A 12,994-nucleotide genomic window follows, 5' to 3' on the forward strand; every position below is an offset into this window, starting at 1 on the left:
TATATTAGCTTGGATAGAGGATTGGCTAACCAACAGAATGCTGAGAGTCTGGATAAATGGGTCTTTTCTGGATGGCAAGCTATAACTAGTGGGGTGCCACAGGTTTCGGTCCTTGGGCCCCAACTATTTACAATCTTTACTAATGACTTGGATTCAGGGATAGAAGGTACTATAGTTAAATTTGCAGATGACACCAAAATAGTTGGGAAAGTAAGTTGCAATGAAAAAATAAGAAATTTACAAATGGATATGGACAGGTTAGGTGAATGGGCCAAAATTTGGCAGATGGAGTTTAACGTGAATAAGTGTGAGGTTATCCATTTTGGTTGGAAGAATAAAAAGGCGGCTTATTATTTAAATGGAGAGAAACTTCAGAATGCTTCAGTGCAAGGGGATCTGGGTGTCCTCCTGTATGAATCGCTGAAAGCTAATATGCATGTACAGCAGGTAATAAGAAAGGCAAATGGAATTTTGGCATTTATTGCTAAAGGAATAGAGTATAAAAATAGGGAAGTGTTATTGCAACTGCACAAGGCATTGGTGAGGCTGCACCTGGAGTACTGTGCACAGCTTTGATCCCCTTATTGAGGAAGGATGTCATTGCATTGGAGGCGGTTCAGAGGAGGTTCACTAGATTGATTCCAGAGATGCGGGGCTTGTCTTATGAGGAGAGATTGAGCAGTTTAGGCCTATACCCACTAGAGTTTAGAAGGATGTTAGGAGATCTAATTGAGGCATATAAGATGCTAAAGGGGATAGACAAAGTAGACATGGAGCAAATGTTTCCCCTTGTGGGGCATTCTAGAACGAGAGGCCATAGTTTTAGGCTAAGGGGTGGTAGATTTAAATCAGAGATGAGAAGGAATTACTTTTCTCAAAGGGTCATGAATCTGTGGAATTCACTACCTCAGAGTGCAGTGGATGCCGGGACGCTGAATAAATTTAAGGAGGAGATAGACAGATTTTTAATTAGTAATGGGTTGAAAGGTTATGGGGAGAGGGTGGGAAATTGGAGTTGAGGCTAAAATGAGGTCAACCATGAACGTATTGAATGGCGGGGTAGGCTCGAGGGGCTGAATTGCCTGCTCCTGCTCCTAGTTCTTATATTCCTATGTTCCAACTAGAAGCAGGAGTAGGCCATTTGGCCCTTCGAGCCTGCTCTGCCATTCAATAAGACCATGGCTGATCTGATTGTGGCTTCAACTCCACTTTCCGCCTACCGCTGATGACCTTTAACTCCCTTGTTGGTCAAGAATCTATCTACCTTTGCCTTAAAAATATTCAATGATCCTGCTTCCAATGCTCTCTGGGGAAGAGAGTTCACATGACACATGACCCTCTGAGAGAAAAAAAATCTTCTCATACCCACCTTAAATGAGAGACCCCTTATTTTAAAATTGTATCCCCTAGTTCTAGTCTCTTCCACAAGGGGAAACATCCTTTCAGCATCCACCCTGCCAAGTCCCCTCAGGATCTTACATATTTTAATAAGATCACCTTTCATTCTTCTAAACTCCAATGGAAACAGGCCCAGCCTGTCTAATATTTCCTCGTAAGATAACACCCCCACCCCCTCATCCCCATCCCAGGTATCAATGAAGTGAACCTTTATATCCTTTCTTAAATAAGGAGACCAAAACTGTACACAATACTCCAGATGTGGTCTCACCAACGCTCTGTACAACTGTAGCAAAACATCCCTACTTTTATATTCCATCCCCCTTGCAACAAACGACAACATTCCATTTGCCTTCCTAATCACTCACCATACTGCCACTTGTGCAAGAAAACTGTTTATGAAGAAGGTGGTTATGATTTCAAAAACGACAACTTATGTTTATATAGCACATTTAATGTAATAAAATGTCCCAAGGCACTTCACAGGAGTATTGAAAAACAAAATATGACACCAAGCCACATAAGGAGATATTAGTTTAATGACAAAAACCATTGTCAAAAAGGAAAGTTTTAAGTGGTCTGAGGTAGAGAGGTGGACAATGTAGGGAGGGAATTCTAAAGCCTGGGGCCAAGGCAACTGAAGGCACGGCCACCAGTGGTGGAGTGATTAAAATCGGGGATGTTCAAGAGGTCAGAATTAAATGAGTGCAGATATCCCAAGAGGGTTTTGGGGCTGGAAGAGGTGCCACAGATAGAGAGGACACATGGCCATGGAGGAATTTGAAAACAAGGATGAAGATTTTAAAATCAAGATATTATTTGACCAGGAGCCAATGTAGGTCAGCAAGCACAGGGGTGATAGGTAAACAGGGCTTGGTGTGAGTTAAAATGAGGGTAGCAGAGTTTTGGGTGACATCAAGCTTATGGAGAGTAAAATGTAGGGGACCAGTTGGGAATAGTCAAGTCTAGAGGTTGTGAATGAGGATTTCAGCAGCAGATGAGTTGAGATAGGGGCAAAGTCAGGCGATGTTACGGAGGTGGTAATGGGCGGTCTTGGTGATGGCACAGAAATTTAGTTTGAAGCTTATCTCAGGGTCAAATGTAACATCCAGATTCTGAACAGCTTGTTTAATCTCAGGCTGTTGCCAGGGAGAGGGATGGAGTTGGAAGCGAGGGAACGCAGCTTTGGCCGGACCGAAAACTATTGCTTCAGATTTCTGCTAATTCAGTACTGAATACCGGATAAGCAGTCAGTTAATTTAGCAATAGTGGAAGAGTCAAGAGAGGTGGTGGTGAGGTAGAGCTGCATGTCATCAGCATACAGATGAAAACTAACACTGTGGCCAGAATCTTAAGCAGTCCCCTGTGGCAAATGGTGGCAGGCGGCTATGTAATGGGCTGGGAGGCTCCCTCCACTTTCCCAGCTCCAACTCGATTATGTCTGTGGCGGAAAGGCCGATGGACAGCCTGCCACGCTGCCAACAGAGGCCCTAAAGTGGGCAACTAATGCACACTAAAGGGCCTCCTTTGTCTGCCATTGGTATTAACCCAGCAATGGGTGAAAGACATGCCAGGGAGCATGACAAGCTGGTGCATTTGCTTGTGGGCTTCTAAGGTGGGTCCCTCGTTCAAAGGAAGGGTGGGGCCTGGTGGGAGTGACCCCCTGCCATTGCTGCCAACAACCCTCCCTTTCCCCCGTGACTGCCACTCCACAACTCTCCTCCTGCCATCACTCACCTATGCCTAAGCCCCTCCTCGATCTGAGGCCTTGGGTGAGTGTAGTACCAGCAGCCACCACCTCCCTGGTAGCATTGCTGAGTACAGAAGATCTGTTGGCCTCTGATTGGCTGGCAGCTCTCAGTGGGCGGAACTTTTGCCCCCCGGTGTCCTTGATCTCAAGGAAGGCCCGCCACTGGCCTACCAAGTGCCTGAATTGCACAACATGGGGCGGGCCTTCCCCAAAAGAGGTGGCGCAGTGCTCTTGCTGGCTCTCTAGCTGGCAGCTGAGATGCCCATCATCTGCTCAAGATTCAGCTCTGTGTTTTCGGATGATGTTGCCAAGGGGCAGCATGTAGATGAGAAATAGGAGGGGGCAAAGTATAGCTCTCTGGGGGACACCAGGGGTAACTATGTGGGAGCAGGAAAAGAAGCCATTGCAAGAGACACTCTGGATATGATTAGATAGACAAGAATGGAACCCAGGCCGAGCAGCCCCATCCAGCTGGACAACAGTGTTGAAGCATTAGAGCTGCATGGTATGGTCAGCCATGTTAAAAGCTGTAGACAGGACAAGGGGGTAAAGCTCACCTTTGTCACAGTCACATAGGATATTGTTTGTGACTTTGATAAGAGATATTTCAGTACTGTGGCAGAGGCAGAAACCTGATTGGAGGGGTTCAAACATGGAATTCCAGGAGCGATGGGCATGGATTTGGGAGGCAGCAATATGCTTAAGGTTTTGGAGAGGAAAGAGGAAAGAGTGCACAGAGTAAATTTTCTCCCATAATAAAATCTTTAACAAACTACTAAATATATAGGAAAGTGCTCATAATTCTTTTTTAGCTTTTTTATTATGTATGAAGGGACAAGGGGGTGAAAGGTTATTGGGGGTAGGCAGGAATGTGGGGTTGAGGTTACATCCAGATCAGCCATGATCTTATTGAATGGCGGAGCAGGCTCGAGGGGCCGAGTGGCCTATTCCTGCTCCTAATTCATATGTTCGTATGTTCGAAAAAAACAAAAAGCTACCATCATTTTATTAGCTGGTATGATAGTGATATTTTCAATGAAATTTATGACATACATAAAAAAAAGAAATATGACGAATACTTTTCAACAAAGACACTGCTTCCATAGAGAAAGTAATAACATGCCAATCACATGAATGATAGTTGCTGCATTTTAGAACTGAGAATAGCTTGTAGATTTAAAGCTAAAGATGCTTTACCTATCTTCTTGAGGTTTAAAATCCAAAATATCTAGAGAATTCCAGAATATCTTTACAACACACCTCGAACTGTTTTTACCTCTAAATGAATATCATACATGTATAACAAGAACTGCTTTGTCTTTCAGGCACAATCCTACCAGAGATAGATCTCTTCTAATCTCGAATGGAAATCCCACTTTATCCACATTAGTAACATCGCTCCCCCTTACAAGCCAAAACTGTGGACTTGCATTCAGGCAGTTACATTCATTGTTACTGTGGGGATTACACTTGCAGACAGCGTAGGTGGAAGGTAAGATGCTAACATTGGTCACTGATCCCTTAGGGAGCCACACTCGGAGGTAGTGTGGATAAATGCTGGCATTGTTGCCCTGATTCTCTGAGCATGGCTTCCTGCTGAGGGTGCAGAAATAGTGAATTCATCCAGTGACTCCTTGTTCTTCTAACACCACTCTCAAAGCTGGCTATCCCGCCCAGCAGCTGATCAGTCTGTTAATCGGCCAGCTCCAGACAAGAAACAGAAGAGAAAATGAAAATGAAGTCCTGCCAAATCGGATCCCCAGAATTTCCAGGTTCCCCTCCAGGCTTGCTCCCGGCACCCTCCCTGCCTTCCCAAAAAAATCAGGGCTGTTATATTTCTTCCTCCTTTTCTCCACAAAAACCAGAGAAAGAGAGAGACAAAGAGAGAGAGAGAAAGGAACTAATGTCAAAACCTTCTACATCTGACACTGCCAGCAGAAACTGGCCCATTCATCACAAATTTTATCATTTCCACTACCAGTCCAAACCGCTTAACTCAAAGTGATACAGATTGTCTAGATTTGGCATTGCCATGGGCTGTTTCACAGTCCACAACAAAGCCAAAGAATGTGATGTTGGAGGTGGACCACATGTACTTGCAGCAGAGGCTTAGGAGATCCCAGTTACTACCTGTTGACAGTTCAAACAGTGCTAGGTGTCTTGCAGTGAAAAGACAAATGCTTACTGCAAAGGGTCTCTGAAGATATGCTGCAGAAAGCAAGGGTGGTTGCAGAACCCAATGCCAACTTGAAATTTTGGCCTCAAGCTCTTCATATCTCCTGCAAGTCCGAACAGCACCTATTATCTTTAATAGTTATACCCTTTGGCCTTCTATCAATTCATTATAGCTATGAATTTATACAACTATTTGAACAGAAGTTCTGAAGAATGGGGTGCTACAGAGTGAGGGAAGAAAGGTTTAATATCCAAGCTCTGGAAGTGTTATGGCAAGGAGTCAGGGACAGGAGGGAAGTTGAATATAGGGCTAATGAATAACTAGCCCTAGGAGTGCTTAGTGGGGCAGCATGGGCCTTTACTAATGGACCAATAAGGGTAACATTGGGCTGTCCCAAGGCCACCAAACAAGAATCATCAAAACACGTGCCCCTTTTAGGGCATCACTAGTTTAGGGAAGATACTTATGGTCTAATCAATCTTAAAAAAAGCCAAAAAAAGAGAGGTGCCCAGTCAAAGTAATACCCCTCCCCACTCTCTGCCGTCAATCCCGCCCATCCTGGATTTAGAAATTGCTGTTTTAGCCAGCCCCAAAAGCAGGCCCATGAGAAGATTCTCTGACTTAACCCCAAACCCCATCCGCACTGGACAGCCAAAGATTCAATGCATGGAGCTAACATGTAACTAAAGTTAAGAGTAGCCCCATCAGGTAACTATACAGCGGCTCTCACGCTGAATAGATACATGAGCCATGGACTCCTCTAGGCCGCAAAAATCACATGTAATTCTGTGCATCTCGAATCTTGAATGGTGCATAGAGGGCCTCCTGTTTAAAGAATGTTTCACTAGAATCATTCCCCTCTGCTCCATGGCAAGTTGACGTGTGTCTGGACATGAGACTAGGGGGTGGATAGTGTGCAGGGGCAACCTGAGCAGGGAACCCCTCTGTGTAGTCTGAAATGGCACAGAAGGAATTTCTCCGAGATGGCTCAAGTAGTGAGGCATAGACTCTAGCCGGAGGTTTCAGAGGCAGCTGACATGGGAGGAGATGGCAGAAAGCAAACAGGATTAGGATAATTGGTACTTGAGTTGCCAAGTACACATAGTAGCAATTTGTGTTCCTAGGAAACACAGGTGTGTTGGATTTGGAAGATTTTTTAAAATTAACTATGCCCAATAAAGGTTATATAGGCGTACAGAAGCCTGTCACTTCATGTTCCCGGTGCCCTGGTTCACTGATCTCACTTGCTGTAAAATTTAACCTTTCAGGATTGCAGTCTTTTATCAGATCTGTTAAACTCAAATGTTCATTTGTTGGAATAAACCATATTTAAATTTTCAATAGTAGAAGTTGAAAGATTATATTGTAAGAATTATGGAATTGGAGGTAACTTTTGGAAAGGGGTTGATAATTGGTTTTGAGGTAGTAGACAATGTAGGGATAAAGGGAGTGTGACATGCTGTGTTGCCAAGGGAACTGTATCAGTGTCTCAGCCTTTCATCATATATACCAATGACTTGGATGAACGAATACAGAGTTTATTATCCAAGTTTGAAGTTGACACTAAGTTAGGAGGAGCAGTAAGTTGTGTAGATTGGAGTTGCGAAGGGGCACAGGTGTGGTAGAAGGATCCAGTACATTAAGGGTTAACCTGGGAATGAGTACAGTACCGCCCACCGGTGATGTAAGAAGGCCCCTTAGGTCAGGAGTATAAAGCTAGGTAGCAACAAGTAAGGACATGCCATGGAGTCCTCTCCATACCTGTACCCTCTACTGTAAATATGTGCATAGTTCAGTAATATTAATAAAGACTTCTTGATAACTTCTACAAGTCTGCTTAATGGTGTCTAAGCAGTACGCGTCACAGGTAGTGACAACCCAACAAAACAATAGGCAAATTAAGTGAGTAGGAAAACTAGCAGGAGTTCAATGTGAGGAAGTGAGGTAATTTTGGATCCAAGAAAGACAAATCAGAATATTTTCTTAATGGCGAGAGAACAGAAACAAGAGGAGCAATGGCATGTTGTTATCCATGTATAGAAACCACTAAAAGCTAGTGCACAGGTATAAAAAGTAATCAAAAAGACTAACTGAATGTTGCGCTTTATCTCAAATGAGATAGAAGACAAAGGAGAGGAAGTGATGCTTCAGTTGTAGAGAGCCTTGGTCAGAGCCCCTCTGGAGAATTGCATTCAGTTCTGAGTACCAAACCAAAGGAAGGATATCTTGGCCTTGGAGGGTGTCACATAACAGAATATTAAGCAAACTGATGCAGGGAATCAAAGAGTTAAATTATGAGGGTAGGTTACATAAACTTGAGTTTAGACAGTTGTGCAGCGACCTAGTATGGGTGTTTAAGATGTTAAAAGAATTGCATATAGACAGAGGAAGTATCCAGAACAAGGGAGTCCAATCTTAACATTAGAGTGAGGCCATTCAGGAGGGAAATCAGGAAGCATTTTTACACACAAAGGCTGTGGAAATTTGGAATTCTCTCCCACAAAAGGTTGTGAATGCTGGGGCAATTGAAGCTTTCAAGACTGATATTGATAGATGTTTGTTAGGTATAGCAATATTGGTCAAAGCCAGGTAAATGGAGATGTGATACAAATTAACCATGACCTAACTGAGTGGTAGAACAGGTTTGAGGTGCCGAATGGTCTACTCCTGTTCCTAACTAGTAAATAATCATCCTGTATTACAAAGATAACCTGTAGGTTCTTTTCTGTTACCCAAATCAACTTTTTAAACCCCTCTCCTTTGTCTGGTCTACCAATACTAAGGGCAGAATTGTCCCAGATTTGCACAAAGTGCAGCAGCGGATGGGGAAAAAGGTTGTTTTACCTGCCAGCTGCAATGGCGGGTTTTCATGCTGTATCGTCCCATTCCCACCCCCATTCTTGCCTTATTAATTATGCAGCCACAGGAAACATGTCATCTCACTGGCAGGCGGTTTCTGATTTGCCCGCCACACCATTACCTCACTGCTTCCTCATGCAGGGCGCCAGATTTAAACTGCAGCCACGCACTCGCTTCTCAACGCTTGCAGTCCAGGACTGTTCCGGTGAAGTCCAAGAAGAGTGCAGCCCCTAAATTCAGCGACGCATACCTGGGACACCTTCTGGATGCCATGGAGGCCCGCCGCGATTGCCTCTACCCCCGTTCTGCTGCAGGAGGCCCATCAGTCTCACCACTCCGGCTTGGGAGGCAGTGGCCATGGTGGTCAGTGCCAATGCTGCACACAAGAGGTCGGCCATCCAGTGCAGAAGACAGATGAATGATCTCATCCATGACGGCAGGGGCAAGGCAACCATCTTATCACTCTAAACTTACACACTCACAAGTCCATCACACATTCTCTGGCATCTCACTCATTGCCAACTCAAGGAACATCACCACCCACTCTCTCTCTCACATACCCTCACATCTCCATCTGGCCTCATCTCCTCTGGAGACTGCCTCCTTAGTCCTCACCATCTTGAGGCCAGTTGCGCAGATCAACATGTGATCCCACACACACCCTGGGATACCCCCTCCCCCAGTACAGCCCTAGCCCTACAGCTTCTTTCCTTGTCTTAGGCCACTTCTCCCACTTCTCCAAGCAAGTCCTAGCCCTGCGGCCATTGAAAAGCCATCCCTGCCTTACAACTGGTCTGGTAAGTAGAGACCTGCCTGTGAGCCCCCCTAAAAGTGATGTGGTGCTGTCTGCGAAGCCTGGTGCTGATGACTGCGAGTGCTGCCTGAAGCAAGGTAGGCAAACAAACCTCGAAGTTCCGAGTGAAGTGCAGCTCACCAGGTGCACGTCACTTGTGTACAGTTGTGAAACACAGCGGCGTGCCCGGGTGATCCAGTGTGGGGGGAGATTCTAGTGAACAGGGCTTATAACGAAATGTTAAAGTATTGAAATTAAGTTCCCAACGTGCGGCAGCAGGGAATGCGGCCCGCTATTGATGAGTGGAGCGGACAATTGCAAACTGATTTCATGATAGTGTGAAACCGATTTTTGGCCTTCTCACCATATTGTTCCCTGCCCACTGTGATACCCGTGCCAACGGGGCCAGAAACCTCGGCCTAAGATTGATACCATCCAATCAGCTGCCTCTGCCCCTTCCCTCCCTTCCCCTAGTCCACCAGGCCAAACGTCCTCTAACATTACCTCCCGGCCTACTCTAAACTCCCATCAATCTCTATTTGCTCATCTATCTCTCCTTCTGCCCTTTTCGAGCTCAGAAGACCCAAATCTTGCCCCCAATTCTGTATTCCCACTAAACTGCTGACCACCCAACTTCCCTTCCTGATTCGCATGTTAGCTAATATTGTTTACAGTTCCCGCTGTTCATGTACTCTCTTCTTCAAATCTGCCGTTATCAAACTTCTCCTCTTAAAAAAATTTAACCCTTGACCCCTCTGTCATTGAAAAATACCATCCCATATCCAACCATCCTTTCCTCTCCAAAATTCCTGAATGTGTTGTCACCTCCCAAATCTATTCCCAACTTTACCCTCAATCAGATTTCCTCCCCACCCAGCCAGCGTACTGTAACTGCTCTTATCAAACTCACAAATGACATGCTATGTGATTGTGTAAAGCTGAACAATCTCTCTTCATCCTTCTTGACCTGTATGCAGCCTTACCAGTTGACCACACCATCCCCTTGCAAGCCTCTCCACTGTTGTCCAGCAGGATACTACTGCCCTTATATCGTTCCCTTCTTATCTATCTAATCGTAGACGGAGATCCACCTGCAATGGCTTCTCTTCCCGCTCCCACACCATTACCTGTGGTGTCCTGCAAGAATCTATCCTATTTCTCATCCATATGTTTCCTCTTGGCAACTTCATCTAAAAAGACAGTAACAGTTTTCACATATATACTGACGACACCCAGTTCTATCTTAGCATCACTTCTCTCAACCCACCACTAAATTGTCAGGCTGCTGTCCTAATCCAGTACTTGATGAGCAGAAATTTCCATTGTCTTTGGTCCCCACTATAATCTCCATTTCCTAGCCAATGACTCTATGCATCTTCCTGGCAACTGTCTGAGCTTGAACCAGGCAGTGTGCAACCTACTGTGTACTGCTCTGAGAAAAGACCCAACATGTAGACTCACTGCAAGCAGCCATTGCTGTTTGATACAATCCACCAGGCATTGGGGCATACAGCCTATGTACCCTGGCATTGCACTAGCACTGAAATTCATATACCACATTACTCATTGTGTGGTAGGCAGAACTTCTTTTTAGCTTAATGGCATCACACTGTTAGTGGAAAATACTACTCATGTTGCTACTGCATAGTAGCAGCATGAAATGCTAACTTCCCCTGTTGCTCAACATTTTGAGGTACCTTACACTTCCAGGGTAATTTGAGGTAGCCCGGGCACTTTTCAAGAAGGTGGCGGCCTTAGGATCAGGCCTTAGCATGCCCCTTCAGCTATTCACAATAGGCAGAATACTGGCCGTACTCAACCTGCACGGGTTTGCAAAACTCAGAACATAACGTCTAACGTTAGATGTAATTCCATAATTGGGCAGCACTTGCTGAACAATCCCGAGTGTGCTAAGAATGACACTAACAACCATTTTAAGATTATTAGTTGGGCTCGCAATATGGCTTGCTAATAGTTATATATATTCATATGCAGGAACCTGTCCTCTGCAGACTGAAGGGCAATATCCAGGCATTGTGCCTTTTTTGAATTAAACAGAAGCATGGGGACAATAGTTCCCTGATGTGTTCTCCATGGGGACACCTTGACCAATCAGATTTGACTTACCAACTAATCAGCACCTTTTCTCATGCAGTATTGTTGCTCTCTTTGAAATTTGGCATTCTTGCATCTGTCCTGATGAGTGCAAGATGAAAAGCTTTAACAGCATGTCCCTTTTTTCAGCCATACACAAGCTCTGTACTACCATGTAGCTTATTTTTTCTTCATTCCTACATACTTGAAATTAACCTAACTGGCTTCTTTCTCTCTCTGTCTGCTTATCTTCTTCCCATTTCCATTGGCTTGACTCTGCTTTCTCAATCTGGGCAGAATAATGACTCTTAAACCCTAAAGGCGACAATCTTGATCTACACTCAGTTCAATTATATGTGTAAAATACTCCTGTAGTTTCCCATCATCACACTATTTAGGGTAGCCATTCATGACATAACTGAACATTTTACTGAGCATCACATAATTGTGAAATTCTTCACTAATTTCTCTGACAGGTTATTTGCATATGTAAAGTAATTCACAAGTAACTCAGTGGCTAAAAGTGAATCAGTCTTCATGGGAAGTCTTGACAGAACAAGGACGCGGAGAGCGGCGGAGATTTCAGTTTAAAAAGGGTGCGGAGAGCTGAAGCGAGTTCAGTTTAACTTCGGGAGAGAGAGGTTAAAACAGCGAGACTTCAGGAGGGAGAGGTTAAAACAGCGAGACTTCGGGACAGAGAGGTTAAAACAGCGAGACTTTGGGAGAGAAAGGTTAAAACAGAGAGACTTCAGGAGAGAAAGATTAAAACAGAGAGACTTCAGGAGAGAAAGGGTAAAACAACAAGACTCCGGGAGATAGGTTAAAACAGTGAGACCTTAGGAGAGAGAGGCTGAAACAATGAGACTCGAGTAGGATTAAGGATAAAATAAAAGCAAGGGTCCATATTCTATTTAGTTAAGATTTAAGAGCTCAGTCCCTTGATTTGCACATCCTGCGCAATGTGGGAAATCCTAGACATTCCTGGCAATCTGGATGACCATGTGTGCAGGAGGAGCCTCCAACTGGAGCAACTCGAGCTCCAGATTTTGGAGCATTCACGAGGCTGAGAGGTTAATGAATAGCACGTTTCAGGATGTGGTCACCCTGCAGCTCAAGGAAGTACAAGCAGAGAGGGAATGGGTAACTGCCAGATAGAAGAAGGAGACCAGGCTGGCAGCAAGGAGGTGCATCTTGCTTGCAAACAGTTTTTCAGCCTTGGAAAATGGTGAGAGCAACGGTTCCTCTGTGGAGGCCAACCAGAGCCAAGGTCATGGCACTGTGGGTTGTCCAACCGCTCAGGTGGGAAGGAAGACGTGTGGAAGGGTAATAGTGATAGGGCATTCATTAATGAAGGGAGTAGACAGGCACTTCTGCAGCTGTAGATATGACTCCAGGATGGTATGTTGTCTCCCAGGTGGCAGGGTCAAGGCTGCAGGCTATTCTGAAGAGGGAGGGTGAACAGCCAGAACTCGTGGTCCATGTTGGGACTAATCACATAAGAATAAAAAGAAGTGGTGTCCTGTAAGCAGACTTTAGGGAGTTAAGTAGGAAATTGGAAAGCAGGACTTCGAAGGTGGTAATCTCCGGATTATTCCTAGTGCCCCGCAGTAGTGAGTATAGGAACAGAAGGATAGAGCTGATGAATGCGTGGCTGGAGAGATGGTGCAGGAGGGAGGGCTTTAGCATCCTGGGGCATTGGGACCATGTCTGGGGAAGGTGGGACCTGTACAAATTGGACGGGTTACATCTGAACAGGACCAACATCCTCACGGGGAGGTTTGCTAAGACTGTTGGGGTGGATTTAAACTAAATTAGCAGTGTGACAGGATCCTGAAAAGTAGCTCAGAGGGAAGAGAAGCTAAGATGGAATTAGGAGTTAAAACGCCAGTAAGTGAGTCTGGAAGGCAGATGAAACATAGGCTAG

At 44.9% G+C, this 12,994-nt stretch overlaps 1 protein-coding gene across 4 annotated transcripts in view; it reads right to left on the reverse strand.

Moving 5' to 3' along the window:
• Nucleotides 1-12,994, reverse strand: part of LOC144688615 (pleckstrin homology domain-containing family G member 4B-like) — a 202,449-nt gene that overhangs the window by 126,090 nt on the left and 63,365 nt on the right. The window contains exon 2 of one of the 4 annotated variants that reach the window (XM_078555395.1): nucleotides 11,104-11,172. The exons of the other annotated variants lie outside the window; for them this stretch is intronic. The gene's annotated coding sequence lies outside the window, so the exon portion shown is untranslated. The remainder of the gene's footprint in view (nucleotides 1-11,103; nucleotides 11,173-12,994) is intronic. 4 annotated transcript variants of the gene reach the window in all.

The sequence above is a fragment of the Cetorhinus maximus genome, chromosome 13 (genome assembly GCF_964194155.1).
Source record: "Cetorhinus maximus chromosome 13, sCetMax3.hap1.1, whole genome shotgun sequence".
NCBI classification, from domain to species: domain Eukaryota; kingdom Metazoa; phylum Chordata; class Chondrichthyes; order Lamniformes; family Cetorhinidae; genus Cetorhinus; species Cetorhinus maximus.